Source organism: Pezoporus occidentalis, unplaced genomic scaffold (assembly GCF_034315485.1).
Source record: "Pezoporus occidentalis ecotype Australia unplaced genomic scaffold, CSIRO_AGI_Poc_V1 ctg18, whole genome shotgun sequence".
NCBI lineage: Eukaryota > Metazoa > Chordata > Aves > Psittaciformes > Psittacidae > Pezoporus > Pezoporus occidentalis.
The window spans coordinates 4,199,505-4,219,425 of NW_026913640.1; the positions used below are offsets into that span (position 1 = coordinate 4,199,505).

The 19,921-nt window shown below is 37.8% G+C and overlaps 1 protein-coding gene across 3 annotated transcripts in view; it reads right to left on the reverse strand.

The window, feature by feature from the left end:
• The window catches only part of FRY (FRY microtubule binding protein), a 231,138-nt gene that overhangs the window by 187,624 nt on the left and 23,593 nt on the right, over nucleotides 1-19,921 (reverse strand). For all 3 annotated transcript variants that reach the window (XM_062615077.1, XM_062615076.1, XM_062615078.1), the window contains exon 2: nucleotides 11,775-11,951. The gene's annotated coding sequence lies outside the window, so the exon portion shown is untranslated. The remainder of the gene's footprint in view (nucleotides 1-11,774; nucleotides 11,952-19,921) is intronic.

The window sequence follows — 19,921 nt, forward strand, 5'->3', positions numbered from 1 at the left end:
TACTCCCAAAGACAGCAAGGAGAGAATTTTAGGTTCACATTAATTTCTACCCTTGTAGCAAACACTTGACTCATCCAACAGAGCAATTAGGACTTAGTTGCCAGACTCCACCTGACCTTAAGGCAAGCTAAATCAGAGTATTACATGATAGTCATATCCTGCACTACATTTACAGTTTTAAGTTGTGATAGATAACACTGAATTACAGTCACAGAAAGGAGAAATAAGCTTTCAGCCCAGACAAGTCCTCACCTCCTGCAAACACAGATGAATCATGAGGAAGAGAATACAGCTTTTCCACTGTTGCTTTCTATGCTGGTATGCTGATTTTAGTATATGAATATTGACAAGAGATTTGTCTGAGTGTTTCAACTGCACTGTCTTTCAGCTGAAAGAAGAAAAGCACCTTTAATTTGTAGGCATGCTCTTGTTTGCTAACAACAAAGAAAATACATGGTTAAAGCTGTAATCTGCTTCTATGATAATATTAGTCCCTTACTGTTTGATGGATAATGCACACTTCCCATATTAAGAGAGGAAGCTGACTTATGTCACAGCATTTCATAAGCAGAATAATTCATATGCTAATGTACATTTGTAGTAATTTCACTTCACGCTGATGTTCTCATTACATGATAGCTGTCAGAGCCTTATCTTCACAAGGACTTAAAACCCAATCCTTCTCCAACAGAAAAGCAGTGCAAACCCTGGAAACAGGCATTTTCTGGCCAGGTAGAGTGTAGAGGCACAGCCAGGCAACAGGGCTCTTTGCATACAGCCTCAGAAATGTCAGAACATGTGGCTTTGCCAGAGCAGCAGCCCAGAGGCTGAGCATCCTCAAGAGATCAAAGGCTGAGGGTGGAACTTGACAGAATCTGCACAACAGTAACAAATGCAATTACAAAATCATGATTGCTGTTATTCCACTGCAATTTGTGGCAGTAGGCCTATGCTCTGGGTACAGTGGTAAAAGAAAGACCTAGAGGCTATGCAGGGGTTTTATTTAATAGGGTGTCATATTAATCCTGAATAAAATATGGAAGATGTCCCCATTTTTCCTACTGCATTCTGTGTAGAAAGTGAATACTGCAAGCAAGCTATGGATATGAAGGTTGCAGATCTTAGACACACTTTTCTATTTAAAACCACTACTAAGTGTTAATTATTTTAAATAAATTAGATTTTGTTTGCACATATCTGTGAGATAATAAAAAAGATTTTCAGCTTCTGTGGAAAAGAAAAAAGTGTTACATATATAGAAGAAAAGTTGAAAACTTCTGGAGCTTGAAAGTACTTTTTAGAGATATTTGTTTCCGTCAGTTACAAAGAGTTTATTCTATACTTGCTGTTAAGAGAGGCCAATGTCCAAAGTGATCATGGGGATTTAGGAAATCCAGTCATTTTCTTTTCCTTTTTATAAAAACAAAAGGACAATGAAAATTCTGCTTTTCATGGAGGGCAAATATGTATGTGGCCTTTCAATAACATTGATTTCTAAAAATTCCAACATACTAAAGCTGCATTGATTCAGTGCTGGATGAGATGCCACAGAGACAGACTGGGCTGCCCTGTGGCAGAAACAGTCCCTTGCTCAACACTCTGTATTGCTGGCGATACACAACATTCTGGTTTTGAAGAGGAAATAAGAAAGGCAGCCAAAACTTATCCTTCAGTAAATCTGTCCTATGCAGTGTAATGGAATAGACCTAGATTAGGTTTCATGTGTCTTTCCCACATTGCAAAATGTAAAAAATAAATTAAAAAAAAATCAAACCTAAAGAAAAATGAACAGAAAACACTTTGAAATAAGTAGCAGACTGAAAAGAAAGCAGGAGAGAAAATTTAGCTCTGCAGTCCTCTTGAATCCTTCTGAAGATTTCATTTCTCATGTTTTCCCAACCTCCATATTCTCCTATAATGTCACACTCTGCTTAATGCATGATTACTTAACTTCCATCACATCCTCCCTCAATATTCATGCCTTAAATATTAACAGGCTGTGTGTTACAACTTGATGCAAGGATGTGATCTTGAAACCCTAGGGTAGTACCTGGTGAGTGTTAACATGGAATCAAAGAATACCAGGTTAGAAGGGACCTCAAGGATCATCTTCTCCAACCTTTTTAGGCAAAGCATGACCTAGCTAGGTGATGGCAAGATCTCCAAGCCCCCTGTCAAGAAAATGCTAAAAGTATCCCACTGCTGGGGAGTCCACACTTCCCTGGAAGTATTATTCCAATGGTTGATTGCTCTCAAACATTACCCACATAAACAAAAAGAAAGTAACAATATGACCAGTCTTTGAATCTAGTAATGATATTTAATTTTTTAATAGGTGTTTCCTGCTTTGACTCTAAATACTACTTCTACATTTTGTGTCATCCATTACTAAATAAGGGTGAGATTCAAATCATTCATCTTCCACTTCAGTTTGAATCCAAATGAAATTTTTGTGCCCAAATATTAGGAATCAAGACTGTCTTCTCTCCAGCACCATTTAAGTTCTGATCAAGGCTGTCACAATCCTACATGCAATCCAAGGAGTTCTAACTTGCTCGTAGTTTTGGGATTAAAAAAACATAATGTTTTGAGCCTCCCAAGAATATGATTTTCCTTTATCAAATGGAGAACCCTACTGCCTCTAGTGGGACTGAGCTCCAGAACAGCAGAAAGAACTGCTGCCTACCCTCCTACTAGCCTAAGATTCAACTTTACCCTTATGTTGAAACAAACTGTTCCTTAGATCCTCAACACTGATACCTGCTGGTTTTCCGAAGTATAGTAATCCAGACAACCAGGAATAGCTTGAATCTTAGTTTTTCATTTAAGACAAACAGGTAAAGTGCCTATGTTTTGCTGGAGTCTCCAGACAGATGAATCTGAATTTTGCCACACCTGAATTCAGATGTACAAACCAAACTGCTTTCAGAAATATGTGTACTTGTAACCACTATTAAAGGAATTGGAGCATAGAAATTTTTATTGTTCAGTATCAGCTCAGAGTATGCTTGATTATATGCCTGTAGCTTTGCAGCTTGTCCATGCTCTCCCTAGAAGCCCACTTCATTTTCAAGCATGGCACATTGCACTGAATAGGAAAGCCACATTTATCTAGGATAATTCTAGAGTTCTTGTGACAATACAGTAAATGTAGATGGATCCCTATCAGTGAGAGAACATAACCTTGTTTTATTCAGTTGATTCCTTAAAATAGTGCTTTCAGTTTCATATAGCAATAATAAAGATATCTATTAAAGTAACAGTATTAGCCAAAGGAGCACACAAAAAGCAAGGTGTGAGCCTATCCCTCAGTTTTCCCCACAGTCAAAAGCAGTCTTTACAAAAGCACCTTAAACTTTCATCTAAGATGGCAAATGCATTCCATCTCCATCAGTCAGCAAACCATCCTCCTTCCTAGCTGTCGCACTAGCAGGGGAGTCAGAACAATGTGCATATTTTTGATGTTTGGCACACAAAAGCAGGTTTAAAGTTATTTGCCTGGCATGCTTTCAGTGCATCCCCTTTTGTGGGAAGTGTTACATACAGATTTATGTACACTTTGACTTAATTTTATTCTCTCTCTCATGTTAGGAAAATACTTGATTTGCTCTCTATATCCTTGTCTGTACTTCAGCTTTCTTAGAAGTACTTACAAAAGAGTGAGATCAAACAATATGAAAATGATGGTTTTCCATCTGAGGCCAGAGCTCTAGAAACACCAGAATACATACTTACCAGCTACTTTGAATGCCTGATTGAGGCACAACCCTGAGGACGTGACTTTTAGCTCCTGCTACAGAAGTCAGTGATATACAAGAATACAAGTATGACATTGCTACAAAGTCGTAAAGCATGGATGTGTAAATTATTTTTAAAACCTTCCAATACAGACGCAAGTACAACACACCTGCTTTGTACATGTTTAATTGCACAGTATTAAACTTATGTAATTTTACTATAAATACTTATTCTGCATTTGAACAGTAATGATAAGGTCCACTTATTGGATCTAACTCTGCCATGCAGTAGGATATTTCCCATAAAATAAGCATTTTTCTATGTACATGCTTACCAAAGTATTCTGTAACCTCTCTTATCAAATGCGTCTTAATTAGTCAAAGTGATTACTCATGCTTTGCTAGTGCTCCTGAATTTGAACTCCAAACTGAAAATAGGATCTCTCTGCATACCTCCTCCTCTCCTTCTCCCATCTGCAGCAAGAAAAATACTGCCTGGGTAAAAATTAAAGCAGCTGAGAGAGTTTCTCTACACAAGTTCATAAATGCGGATTTAGAAGCAGTGTGGAGGTCCTCCTACATTGTCATGGAAATAAAGACAGAAAGCAAGGAAAGGAAGAGCTACCTGAATATTAAATATAAATTTTCTTTTTCCCTACACATATAGATAAAAGATGACAGCCAGCAAACATATAAAAATATAGGGGAAAGGAAAGGATGTGAGGAAACTCAGGGTCTCCAAACCACAGGAAGCAGTGGCCAACTGCAAGTTACTGACACAAAGCACCGACACAAAGTCAGCAACAGCAAGCACTTGCAACTGGCAAGCACAGGCACGGGCTGAACCCTAAAGCAAGCTTTAAGGTGAGTGAAGAATTCGTGGTGCTTAGAGACTGAGAAAGGAGAAAAACTCCACAAAACATGAAAGGAAGAATTAGATTCCCTGTACAGACTTACTTAAAGCCAGAGATATTTTGGGGTTCTCTTTACCTCATTTCCTGAAGATGTGTGAGGACCTAACTAGTTAAGAATCATCACCTTTTAAAACAATGATATTAAAAGCTTTCAATTTCATTGATTATTTTCCCCTGACCTTTTAAAGCATCAGCTGCATGACAAGATGGCATCTAAATCATGCCTGAGACATTGTTCTTGGACAGGACTGGAAAAACATCATGCTGATTACACTGCTACAAACCTGACATAATTTATATAGCCTGTATACCAATGTTAGATTTAAGGGAATGTGCCTGTGCATTTTATATCTATATTTATTTATCTTCTTTTTAATGTGGCTAATAAAACTATACAGATGTATACTGATCATTCAATATCCCTATAATTATTCAGATTAGGATGCTCAGTGGTCACAGCTGTCATTAATACAACAGAACAAGAACAAACTAGAAAAGCATTTAAAAATTTCCCTGAGATTCTTTGTGACCATGTACTGGCCTGAGTTAACAATGATTTAGACTAATTTGACAATAGTTACTTTGCAAGAATGGTAGTAGATGAATTCAAAACAGTATTAGCAGAAGAGAGTAATTGTGTTTCCTTTGCAAGCACCCTAATACAGGGAAAATGATAAAAGACATCATGTGTTTAACGGATGCTCCCTTTAGGCATTGTGTTGCTGAAAGTGTGTCACAGCTGCAAAGGCCCAAGGCTCACGAGATAAAAACCAAAAAAACCCCCAAACTATTGTAAGCAATGAAAATAAGAAATAAAGATCACTCTTGCAACAAACAGAACAGAAAAGTAAGTTACTTTTCTGAGTGTCAGCTGTGCAACTGGCAAATGTTGAACCAATAGGACACAACCTTATTCTGACTAGTAACAAGTATGAAAACAACTGAGAAAATGTAGTGTTAGTGTTAAATGAAACTATGTGATAACCTAGTTTAAGTCAGATGCTCACTGTAGCAACTACATTTTTAAGACACCTGTTTGCCCACTGACTGTGAACATTAATCAACACGTATATTCATCTCTCAAGAAAAAGAAACACCCTTTCACTCCTTACTGTCTTCTAGTGTTATCTCTATACAGGGCTTCAAAACTGGGAAACATTTCATGCAAAGTCAATTAACAGCTTAGTTGGAGAAAAAAAGCTTGCCAAAGGAGGCAAGTCCTGCAACACTCCCAAAACATAGTGAGAGACTCCCACTGAACTCTTCCAGTGATTCATTCCACAGTCCAGGGAGGTGCATGAACACCACTGTCCTCCTGCTTCTGACAAGTTCCATTTCAGGCTTTATAACCCCAAATGAAGATGAGTGGCAATATATTGAGGTGCAGTAAATTATTCAGCTGGACTGTAGGGCATTTAGGTCTTTTAAGACTCAGGATGATAATCCTGAAATTAATCGAGATTTAAAGATACTCAAAGACCCTGCAGCACTCACGCAGCTCAAATAAACTAAAATTTCCTGACATTTCAGATTAGTTTCAAAAGGAATTTGAAGAACTAATGCCTGTGATAGCATAGAATGCCATGATCTGGCTTATCTCTGGGAAGTTAAGTTGTTACCAGTCTCTAGGCCAGGCAAAGATGAAAAATACATTCCTGAACACTTCTGTAACTACACAAGCATCCAAGAAAAAGTGGTAATACTATATACAAACCAATTATTTTCAGGAAGACATGTATCGGTAAGATAAGTCCTTCAATCAGTTTGTGTTAGGAGTCATTACCCTTACATTTTCTGTAGTTAAGTACTACTGTCATGTTAGTGCTATAAATTCAGCTGATAAAGCAACTGTATCTGAGAACAATTTTCAGCTAAAAGTGAAAAAGTGTAATAGCAAGGTTCAGACCTACTCGTGGTGTTTCACACTGCTGGTCATATCGTTTCTATCTTTCTTAGGTGGAGAAAATTATTTGGGCTATCCTTCAAAGTGCTGACTCCAAACAGCACGCTATGAGGGCAACAGCTCTTTCAGCATAGTGTGCAAGTGTAATAAATACTTTGGGGAGGGTGGAAACTAATAGGGGGTCCCAATGGGAACTAAATAATCAGAGATTCCATTGGTTCTTACACAGATTGGAACACACAGAGGAATGGGTTAAGTTCAGATCACATTTCAGCACAAATGAGATTTCCGGATATGTTTCTCGACTGTGACAATCAAGACACAGCTGCTTCTTATGGGAAAGTGAACAGGAACATCTCCCCCAACTGAGGATAGAGGAAACTCTTTTACCCTTAATGGCAGACTTTTACCAAGACTTACAGACACTTAACCTTTCAACGCTCTTACAGGTTAGATGAAAGGAATGCCACACCAAGACCTCCTGCACTATGGTCATCATGAGTGAAGCACAATAAATTACAAAGGATTTCCTTCCACCAGCAGAGCTGCTCTGCTGTGGAGGAGCCCGCATGTGAGCACAGGGTTATGAGGACTTATGTTTTTTTTTCTGCTCTAAGCAGAGGGCAGGAGTAGGTCTTCATCTCTCAGTATTTGTTCTCTCCTAATTTGTTCATACAATTCCCAAGCTCTATGTATTATTATTTTAATTGGAAATGGCAAATTAATGGGCTGAACATTCTTTGATGGTCAGAGTGCTGAACAGGAAGTCAAAGTGAATTATTCAAAGAAGGTTTATCTTCCAGTCTCTTAAGACAATGCTGAAGAAACTGGAAAAAATGTAATAATGAGATTCTTACAGGAATTTTTGATGTTCCTACTTAGGTATCAAATTTATTCAAAATTGGGAACATAAAGCTTTCTCTCTCATCATGTAGCTCTGGATAATGTCACTGCTAGACTGGAAACATCTTCCTGTCAAATCCTCTAAAGGCAGGTGTCTGGCAGCAGATCTCTGCTGCTATTACTGTTGAAATTGTAGCAAAACTGGCAAACTTGATTTGCTACCATATACATCAATCCCCACATTAGCCAACATGTGTGTGTGCATATCTGTGTGAAAGGGTATACAAAAATCCACTGGAAAATAAATCCAAATCTTTCTGCAACCTGAGCTAAGATTTTTCATGTCACTTTCTGGAAACATAGAAAGTAGGTCAGCCCATATTCCAAAATAGCACATCAGCACTGAGAGAAAAAGTAGTATATCTGTATCTGTGGACTTTTTAGCACAGTTCTCTATAGGGGTGGAATGGAGAGTGAAAGCTTTTCCCTTATTGTACTATGTGGAGAAACACATAGAAGGAAAAATTGCTTATACCTTTAAAAAGCCCCCAAATCAGCCACCTATATGGGAAAAATGTTATCTGTTTTAATCAAAGCAAATACCACAGAGTGAAACCATTTCAGCTTTATCTAAATATAAACAAAGAAAAAGCCAGGAAGTTTAAAATGTGTTTAAAATGTTGTACTGGGTATGTATCACATCCTGTTCCTTGTACATCTTGTTCCTTGTATCAAAATTCTATTTGGTAAAATATTTACTTTGGAAATAGCGGCATACTTTCTGTGATGTGGTTGTTCATCTTGTGATTTTTTTTAAAGGATTTGCTGTTCCAGTAAGAATTGCTGCCTATTTTGTGATACCTTACGTGCTATGCACTCCTACACAAAAAATATTTTCTTTAATACCAATGCAGGTCTCCTGCATTTTATTCCCTGCTCCCTCCCCACCCCACCTTTTTTTGAGGAACTAAAAATGTACAAGCAAAACCCGAATTATTTAAACACACATCAATATAAAGATTCTGAAGAACTCTTCTGGTATTAATATTGAAAAACTCCTTTCATAAACTATTACAGTACCTTAACATGAAAAGAAAACCAAAATCCACTCTTAGGCAACAGCCAATGATGCTTATTAGCCCTGAAAAAGTTATTACCTTCTTCAAGTCAATACCAATACTCTTGGTTACAACATGATGAATGATGCTGATCTGCTTCCCAGAACAGATTTCAAGCTATAACATTGATATTTCTGATTACAAAAAAAAAATTATATTGCCTCCCCCAAATTCCAAGTGTCAATCTTCGTTTGGATCTCTGCAGTAGATTAAAATGGATGTTTGAAAGGTACTGAGCATTGTACATGAAAGTTAGAGGACCTTTTAATTTCAGTGATTTTTATTCAAGCAGCAGGACTATCCTAAAAATAACAAAACAAATTTATTTTTAGTTCTTCCTACTGGTCTATTCATGCTCCAGTTCAGTTCTTGGACACCTAGCTATCATTTATTCCCCTGTATCAGTCCAACCTGTTTAAATACCTCATCCACTATCTTGTGGAGCACTATAATCCATGTACATATGCACATAGCTTAGGCAATTATAGAGTTAGACTCTTCCACACAGCCAGGCTTAATTCTCTCCAAAAAGGGAGACTGAAATGGAGAGCAGTTTCCTGAATGCGTAGCTGTTGTGATCTGCACTTTTCTTTCACAGTCAATAACTTAATGCCTGCTATCACAACTTCAGTAAAATTTAGGACCTTCATAAGGCTACACAGGTTTCACAATTAACTAAGTGAAGAAATGATGGAGTTTCTTACTTTAAAAAATGAAGTCAAAGCACTAAAATAAAATAAAATGGTTGATTTTTCATGTCCTGTGAGAATTTTTAAATTTTAACCTATTAAATGAAGTGCATAATTAAACACATTTAATTGCTTTCCTAGATTGCAACCAGATAGCTTGTCACATGCCTTGGTGGGTCTACATATAGAGAGTTTTGATTCTTAATTTCCAAAAACCCAAGGCACAGAATCGACTTAGCTCAACCTAGAGCTGGACAAATATACTACTAAAGTATCATGACATCAAATAAATCAAAGAGCATAAATTTACAGTGCAGAAGTAGAATAAATAAGAAGAAATAAAGCAGTTATGTTTATGAGCAGAAACAGATAATATTGTCTTGCTGTGTCAGCAATTTCATCCTCCAAAACCTAAGAGGGTCTGTGGAAAGATAATAGGTCCCACAGTCATCAGACTTTAGTACAGCTAATTTTTCTGACATACCACCAGTGTAATTAAAACCCAACCCTTTCCTAGTTAGATGGAACTAAATCAAACTGTAAAAGGCAAGATATTTCACAAGAGCACATCATGTCAGTTAGTCTCACTTCTTTTTTAGAAAATAAAGGTCCATGAATATATTTGCATATTCATATATATCCTGCTCTGAGTTCAAGGACATTTACAAGACACCGCTAATATGCCAAATTCATGTTCATTGGAGTGGGAAGCCTGCTGCCATGAGATACCATTTTCATTCAGAAGCCATTAGCTTAAATGTTGAGAGACTGGATTTCCTTAAACTGTTTTGTGAAAGAGAAGCATTAGTATAATCAGTTTTTAGAAGGCACAGCAGAACAGGTGAACTAGTCCAAAGGGGTCAAATCTAGTATTTTCTGAGTCTGCTTAACCAGGACATTGGAGGTCCTAGAATTACAGTCACAAGGTAGTCTAGGAAACAGCTGTCATTTCCCAGCTTAGACCTTCTAATTACATACAGTTGTACTCTTCCAGACCAGCGACATCATGCATTCCCCCCTGGCTCATGTGGCACAATGATACGTGTTCAATCTTGTGTCTAGAGCACTAGTGACCGTGCTCTAGACTCCTGTGGCTGCATTATTTTATATGGGTTAGATGTCTCCCTTACACCCTCCAGTGACTGACACAGGAATTTCAGCATGTTCCAAGGATACACAAACTTGAAATGTCACATGCTGCTGCAGAGGTGCGTCCTAGAGCCCTACCACAAGTCAAACTGAACTTACAGACTCTGCCCTATGGAGCCCTTTTCATGTCAGCATGCACGTACACATCTCTGCTGCACAGAACTCTAAGCAATCACCATCTCCATAATAGTTCTAGAATACATATCACACATTTACAGATCTCTGTGAGCTACAGCATAAATACATCCTTCTACTTGTTTTGATCTGCACTGTCTTGGATAAAAAAAAACAAAACAACAAAACAACACCCCAAACCATCAAAATAAAATAGGCACTGAATAATAAATACTAGTATAATAATTGTTCCCGTGTACTGAAAACCATCATTCAGAAATATAGAGAAGCTGAAACAGAAAAACCTGTATTGAAGCAAACAGCAAAGATCATAAAAATCACTACTCAAATTGAAAAGTCTATAGGCCTATAAAGAAGCTGCATATACTGCTCTTTAAAAGCAAGAGAAATATTTAATTCTTCAGTGGAGTAGAAGTGGAAGCACTATGGAAGACAGTACTCTAGGAGAAATACTGCTAACAGTATAATCTGGTGTGATTTACAGCCAGTTATAGGGCAAAATTAATCGACTGCAAAAAATCTTATTTTTATATGACATAAGGACAAACTACAGTTTAACAATAATAGGTTAAAAATCCATCCAACCTTTTTAGTTGGGAAAAAAGGTTTGGTTTTGTTCAATGGAGGGACACTACTGAATTTCTACTGATGTTGCTCTCTATTTTTCTCCTGGTTCCTTGAGATGTAGATGCATGGTAGCAATTGCAGCTATTTCAGATACTTATTTAGCAAACATGCAAAATGATTATTCATCTTTTTTCAAACACATTTCAGCATTTACAAAACCAAATATAGCCAACTGCTTCTGTAAGGAATTTCTGTCCCTGAAAGGCTTTAGCTAAACGCTTGCACTGTATCAGACTAGTTTAAACCCACAACTTTCTTCAGCTCCCGGTATTGATTTTTCCAGCTTTAACTAACAAAGAGTCCATAAATACTTGTAGTAAAGTATGTGCATAATCTCATGCCACATGTGGTGGTCTTAATATAGCTTTGTAAGTCATATTTAAACTGAAGCAACAAGAAGCCAAAACCCGTCACTGCCAAATTTTTAAATTCACGGACACAATCCTCTTCAGTAAGAGCTACCTAAACATGAGATTCCAAATCCCAGTATGCCTGGTTTATATTTCTCACCTATGCAAAAGACTCTTTACGAAGAAAAGGATAACAGTTGCCACATATATTCAATAAAGAAATGCATTCATACGTAAAATTCACTATTATTCTAACAGAAAAACCTCACGTAACTCAGTAATAACTAGGTAATTAATGCAAAATCTTACCTTTCCCTAAAGTGACAGTTTCCAGCAGTGATCTCTCTTAATGCTTTAATTTTGCAATATAATCTTCATAAATATTTTTCTAGTTCAGGCAGAGGTGGGTTAACTGCAAGCAGTCTGGATGCTATCTTGCTTACTTCCTGGAGATCAGTGTTTTGCATTGTGAGCCATCACAGCTACCTAGGGAAAATAACAGTCATCTTAACCTTTGGTCACCTGGACAACATTATATATTGCTGCTCTCAGATTAAACAAAAGATTAAGCAAAAACTCCAAGTCTTAAAACATGACCTTAAAAATTGTATTTATCTACCAAAAAATTCATAATAGAAGCTGTTAAAAGAATTACTGCATACTTTCTTACCAGGAATTTGTGCTTTTTGCTAGAGACATAAAACAAGTGGGAAAATTTTACATGCAAATGCTGTAAATTTTTTAAATGACAACTTGTCTTTACATTGACAATATGTACTAGAACTTTTTTTATTTTTGGTAGATTTCTGGTTAGAAACCACAAGCCACAGCAGAAATTGAATTATGCTGCAATTCCTTAAGCAGTAGTAAACAGTTGTGCCTCCAGAAAACAAAAACACTGAGAGTAGGAATCTACCTTTACTATTTGGATATAACTGCAAGGTCCCTATTAGAACAGGAAACATTATTTTTTAATGCAGTCTAATAACAGCTGCAGGCTCAAAACCAGAAGTTACTCAGCCACAACCATTCTTTGAGACAGGCTATGTACACTTGCACTTATGCTATATGTAAGTGGCACAAAGCTAGTGGCACTGCAACATTTCCTCACCTAGACTGGCTGAAATCTTCTGAGCCCCCCCAAATCCTAACAAAGACGGCTTTCAGACTGCAGGACCAAAAGCCTGGTTCTTATTGTGTATCAGGTTTATGTCTTGGATTCCCTGGTCATGGTACCAAAGGAGCATGAAGTTGTCTCTCATGCCATTCCTCTGAGGAACATGCTCATATGATGCCATCTTAGTGTGTCCTAGGTTTTAATGCTGTTTCAAAAGATAGTGATGGAAAAGAAGCCCAGGGTTTCAAGTAGATCTCAACATACAAAAAGGTTTTGAAGCCAATACTGCCACTAGCACCATGCCTGCATTCAAATCATGTCTGTGTTCAAAACCACTGGCAGCAGAAGTGGGTACTGCACTTTGGAGGGAGAGCACCATTCCATGATGGATAATGCCCAGAGGCCCATAATGCTGGATTATAAAATCCAACTTGAATTTTGTTACCATGAGACAATTTAAATGTTCTCTGTGAGCTCAGGAAATGATGATGCTACACAGACCTGTGACATCAGTTAGACACCTTGTTTGCTAACTTGAGTACAAGATGTAATTGCTCAGGGCATTGTCCAACCAAAGCATTGAATTACCTCCAAGGACAGAGTCACAAATCTGTCTGGACAGCCACAGTGCTGTTAGTGAACAGCATGCATGAATCTGAATACTCCAGACACACATCAGCAAATAGGACACTCTAAGTCCAACATTACTTGACCTGTTTAGGCCCATGAAATGTTTGACAGGCACTTAATTAAAAGATCAATTGAGTTGATATTAGCAAATGATACTCGGTTTTCTGCTATCTCATAAGGTGTTTTTCAACCCTGATTTCTCTCCCCACCTGCCTCTTAACAACAGGGACCACATTCACCACTTCACCATGTATTATTAAAGGCCGATATATTTTTGCTTCCCTCTCTTCAGTGCCTTTTTCCCTCTGGATAGCCCTTTGCAGCTGTTTTACATAAAAACACAACGCCAGTTCTATCCACACTTTAAGAAGTGCTACTGTAACTCTGGACAATTCTCTTCTTGCTTGTTTAAGCAAGAGTTCAGGTTTCCTGAACATTAATGCAACTATCAAACTGTGGCATCTGAGTCAAAAGTCACTGAGATAGACAGGGCAGTCACAGCCCAGATCTGATCCTTCACACTTTCTGTAACCATGGGTGTTTTTTTATTATGCCAGACTCCAGATTTTAAAGTTAAGGTCCCCTTTTGTTTTAGATGCTTTTGGGGTTTGGAAAATGAGAAGTGGCAGACAGTAGATCTGAAGGGTTCATGAAACTACTCCAGTTCCTCATCTCATGCCAAGAAGTCCATTCTTGTCTGCAACATGATGTCAGAGATGTACAAGATTTCTGGACCAAAAAATGGGTTATCAAGTTTTAGACTCATCAAAGAAAATCCCAATAACACAGAATACTTCATGTTATCATCATCAATACAATCTAGTGGATTTAGTCTGTCATACATTACATGTGTGCAGTAAGGAGAACTTTAAAAGCAATTGCCTGGTTCTGCATATTCATGTGATAAATTGCACTCTCCAATCTCTGGTAGCCTGGAGTCACTACCCTTTGCTTTCAGGGAGGAGGAGGGTCAGCAGGAGAGTGAGGGAGTGCTTTCCATAACACTCTCAGGCAACACTGTAAATACCGACTTTCATGGACATACTTTAAAGAACAGGAGCAACCTGAACCAAGCAGTTTCCAGCCAAACATTACAACCATGTGTAGACACACCACCCTTTCAGTTGTGTACAAAAAGGGCAGTCTCCTCTACAACCAAACCCTGAACAAGGATAAAAGTAAGGAACCTGAATTAAAGTACAGTACGGATATCATTAAATTGTGGAATGCTGCACAATGATTTATTATATGCTATCTAACTTTTTAGCAATCCTCCTTGAGACATTTCTTGGTAAGTATGTTATTTCTACACCGGTATTTACACCCAACCATGACTTTCACACATCAGTGCTTTGTTACATAAGTCTTACAATATGTGCAGTGCAACATGTGTAAGTCACAGAGATCAGTGATACTTCCACCATGCCCAACTTCTGAAAAATCAGGATCTTTGTTTGTATCTCTTTTTAGAAGTAATGAAAAAATTAACAAATGGCCTAAGTAGGTACACATTGTTCTTTTACATGTTATCACTGAACGGGCATGTCTGAAATAATCTTCATAACACAAAATAATATTTAAAAGTATGATAATTATGCCATTAAAAACACGAACAATGTACTAACTCCACAGCTGTACAGTACGACATCCCCAAGTAAGGAAGTTTGTTAAAATTGTTCTCCAGAAGAGAAAAGCTACTGAATGTAAAAGCTGCAGCACTCCAGCACCCTCTGTTGGCCTACCTGCAGTATGTTACTTTGCGTACTCATTTGAGAACATCATTTGTTTCACAGAACGGTTAGGATTCCTTAAACTATGACAAAGATTCCTTTATACAAAACGAATCAACCACCCCACCCCACAACCCAGCTTTACTGAGAGAAACGTGAGATATATACTACAATATAATATCAGAATACTCACTACTGCTGGACCTGTCATGCACTAGCCTGTATTTGCAGATGGTCAGAACTGATCTAATTACAAGGGCAAAATGTTCTTTACTAGCCCTCTCTGTTGTTTAATATTTCTAATAGGTACCAGTAATAAAAAGAATCTCACATGCAGCCAACAGAAACAGCAGCTCTACAGAAAGAACAATCATTTTTATGGAATATCTTTTGCTGTGACAACTGAGAACATCACATAGAGTATCATCCAACAAAAGAACGCGCTCAAACCACATCTCATCAAGCACACAGATAAATAAGGTCTAGATGCCAGATACATGGTGATCTAAATATAAACTCTATATACTGCACTCTGGAATATGGCCAGATGGTGTAATTTCCAGAAGCAGAGGCCCTTAGCCCAGCAAGCCCCGCAGCTCCTTTGCAAAGCACTGCAACAGCAGATGTGAAGTTGCAGTGGGGACTGGAGAGGAAGAAGGAGGGGGAAGCAGTTAAGGCTGAGCAGACGTGCTCTCATGGTGTTGAGGGAGATAAGGGTGTTACAGACTGCTTCTGAGAAAAGCCACCCAGGGCTGCCTGGTCCTTTCTGGCTCCTCAGGGGGTGAGAACAGCAGAAAGAAGTCTATGCCCACCTGTGCAGCGGGAGGCAAAGACCTGCTGCCTGGTCATCTTGCAGTCCTTGAACCACTGCTCAGGAAAAGCCACAGGCAAAGGAAAGGCATGACCAAAGTAGGTCCTTACTGAGCTGTCTGCTGCTTCTGCCAGCCAAATGGTGGAGTAACTGACTACTTTATCTACCTAAAGCTAAACCCTAAAGCTGACACTGACCAGAATCCAAAGAACCAACAAAAGAGCTTTTCTTAACTGACCTTAAGTTTAACATCAGGGCAAAATTTAGTCTCAGAAATGTCACCAGCTATTGCAAACCTACTCCTAACACTGTCTCTTAACTTTGCACCTTTAAGCAAGTATAGTTTTGCACCTGCTTAGGTGTTTTTTCCACAGCAACCTGTCTGCTCACCTGAAATTCATACCCACTGCCTCAACAGCCATCCAGGCTCTGCTTTCTTCTCTTCCTTCACTCATGCAGCTTCACAATTCTCTCCTATTTTTTCCGTGTTTATCAACTTTAAGACAGTGCTAATAAAAAATGATGGTCAGATAATAATCTCTGTAACATGCTGAAATGCACAAAAGCTTTTGCCAACCAAATCTGTAGTACTATTTGTCAGATCGCATTATAAATCCTATTTCAGGTATTTACATATATGCATCTACTTTGGGTAAATTATACTTTACTGCTTAACAGGGATGAAGAAATCAGATTGATTTGGAATGTCACAATCTGAATCGTTACAGTCAAATTTTTATTGCACAGAAGAAGATTGAAACTATCTCATGAAATCTGTGCAGTTCATTTGAGGTCACTCAGTAACCAGTCCAGATGACAGAGGTGGACCCAACTAAATCCACATCCCTAAACCTCAAAATTGAAAAGAAGCCCCAACCCAAAACAAAGCAAACAACCAAAAAAGCAGTCAAGCATTTGCGGTGCATGATATTATCATTCGTTTTCAGGAGTTAGTATTTTGACAGTTATTTTCAGACATTGATATTTGTGCTTTAAACTAGTTCCTGCTGGCAAAGATCTTTCTCTTTAGCCTAGTTTTGTCATTTTAAAGCAAAATTACTGCTTGGTTTTTTCCATGTTTAAAAGGTCTCGTTCCAAATAGTAAATGGTAGAAGTTATTTCCTCTAAGTCTTGGATGTTCATTAGATCGCTGTTTATGGCTGCAGTAGCCTGTTCAGTAACAGATCACTTACGCAATGAAGTTCCTCTGCCTAGCAACCCTAAGGGCGGGGTTCAAAACAGCAATTGCACCAGTCACATTTTGCAACTAAAAGTGAGGGAAAAAAGAAAAAAAAGAAATGCAGGAAAGGGGCGTGCAAGGGGAAATACTGCTTTTTTTTTCCATGAGAACAGTAACTTAGTAAGAAAAGACGGTAACAAACAACATAGAAAAATGAATCAAAGGCATCTAAAATAGTTCCTAAAGTTGTAATTAATTCTGAGATCATAATATGATAGTGATTATTAAGAGAAATTATTCACGCAGAGAACACGTTCATCCCTGCAAAGGATCATGTAAATACTTTGCTATTCTGGCAATAATCTTCCCTTTCCACTGAATACTGAGAATCTTCACTTACAAAAAGTGTCTTGTTAACAAAAGTTACTGGCAAAATAGCTGGATATTTTGAATACTTACAAAGAAAGGTTCAATATTAGTATCTTTATGTTGAGATGTTAAATTGAAAAAAAAAAAAAAAGAAAGCAAAAGCAAACATTTAAATTACTTTTAACTGAGTTCCAGCAATAAAATTAACTTTCTTAATTTCATTTACAAAGTTTGTGCTGGTTAAAGGTAGGCACAATGACAAGATAAAATACATTATTTTGGAGATTTTAATTAAATATTCTGTGAAGAAATCAAGGAAACCAGTACTTCAGACACTAGTAAATGAGAAAAAAACCCAACAAAACAACAAAAGCATTTGGGCATGTATCACTCTATTGTTCATATCAGTTATTCCATTTCATGATTTCCCCACCTTCCCCGATTTGAAAGTCTTTCCCTTCCTATGCTTGCCCAGAAACTGATTAACTACATAATGAGAATAAGCTTCACCCAGGAAGTTATCCATTTACATTCATATAGAACTTGTGTTTTTCATTTTTTAAAGCAGAGGAATGTGGAGAGGAGAATCTACCTTGCAGGCAGCAGGGATGCTCTCAGGCAGTCCATGGAGTCCAAGGCCACACCAGAACATCCATGTTCACTTCAGACCTGCTACTGCTGTGCAGCACAATGTTTGGGTGATGCAAGGAGTGAAGCTGTACCAGTTCCTTGCATGGGCCCAACTAACTGCACTTCTCATCTGTTTTGGCCTGGTCAAGCCCCGGCAGTCTGCAGCTCTGAATTGGTATAAACAGCTCAGAAAAGCAGCATGTGGTCTCAAAGACAATCAGTATTAGTTTTCATTTATACTTCAACACTTATCCCAACATACCAGTTTCTTATACAGGAGCCTTTTCTGAGAAGTGTGTTGCTTTACACAGCAAGTAAATGCACAGCTTACTAAACTGAAGAGTCTGAACTGCATCTCTCATGCTCTAAAGCAGACTGATAAATATACCAATGCTGGGAAGGCACTATTCTCTGATTTGTTATCATATAATCCCTAGAGCTCAACTTGGCAGATTGTTTCACACCAAATGTACAGAAAGTCACATGCCTCTTTGACATTTACCTGATTTGAGATAAAATGTTCACCGTCCAACTGACTGTATACCTGCACAACCTGATTACTATTAGCAAAAGCAGTTAGCTAACAAACATCCTGTGGTCCTAAAAATATTTATTTTATCTTCTTTTCTACTAGTAAATTAAGTGATACAAAATAAATATCTCAACTATTAAAAATTAGTGAGTGAAGGCAAGGATCAACTGTGTTTGCAGGCAGGGTGGCAGCACATGGATTACTGCCTCCCACTGCGGTCACCAATAGCTCTATCCTGGCTTTCTGGAGAGCTCTATATTGATTTAAACTTTGAAAATTAATATAAATAAATGCCATCCCATTCTAGTTTTAAGCTCTCGTGTCTCTATTTTATATGAGAACTTTGCAAAACACAACAGTTCTACATAAAACTGCCCATCAGTGTTGAATAACTTATATTTGTCAAGGATATTAAGAGTGAAAAAGAAAGAATGAGATGGCATTTTAAAAGGCCCTAACATCTGAGACAGAGGATTAAAAAAAAACAAACCAAACAAACCACAAACAAAAAAACCCCAACCCTCCCTCTACTTCACATTAACTTTTGTTGGAAAGACTTGAGCACAGCAAACAAGAGAACTGGTGGGACAGAGAAGGATGTTGGATGAGTGGATATCATTTTCCAGCATCAGCACTGATTTCCTCCTGCTGAAAATGATCACGTAAGTGTGACCTCATTGGGAGTCAAAGTAATAAAGGGAAAGCTCTTAATTGCTTAAAGGGCAAGCAGTTTTCTGTACATGGCTAAAAAGGAAGGTAAATGGTGGTGGGGTATTGCACTTGCCACCAGCAGGACAGTGCCACATTCTCTAAAGAATTCTGTGGCTTGCTGTCATACTGCAAATATCTCTACTGGTGCATCAAGTATTAGTTTGGCAAGAGCGGAAGCTCACTTGAACAAAAATATGGAAACTAATCCTCTTATTAAAAAAAACTCAGATTTTTAATTGAGGCCAAAAATCTGAGGTAGGCTTGTGTGATGTGGCTGGCTGCAACAGTTTTCAGATAGGAAATACTCTTCTGTTTTGCTAGTTTTAATTAAGTTTGATCTCTAAACTGGCATTTCATTAAATAGTTTTCCTTTTTCTGATCTCTCTCCCCGCTCTGTTTTGATTAATCAGATATCCAAGCAACTTCACTGACCCAGACACTGCAACTTTCAATAAATAAACTCTGGATGAAACATTTAAGCAGTCTGTACAAACATCCCAAACAAGATTTAGACCTGAAATTTTCCAGCTTTTCTTGTGAGCATGAGCAGGAAGAACAACTTGAAAGACAGGTATCAAAATCAGTAGAACAGAAATCTCTTTTCCAGAGAACTTTTTTCTACCATGATCTGCAAAATGTTTCTCTCCCATCAAGTAGCTTAAGGAAAAAAAAACCAACAAAAAACCCATCCACTGCAAACAGTACCTTTCCTTCATGTTATAAAATCAGCCATCTTTTTAATTAAG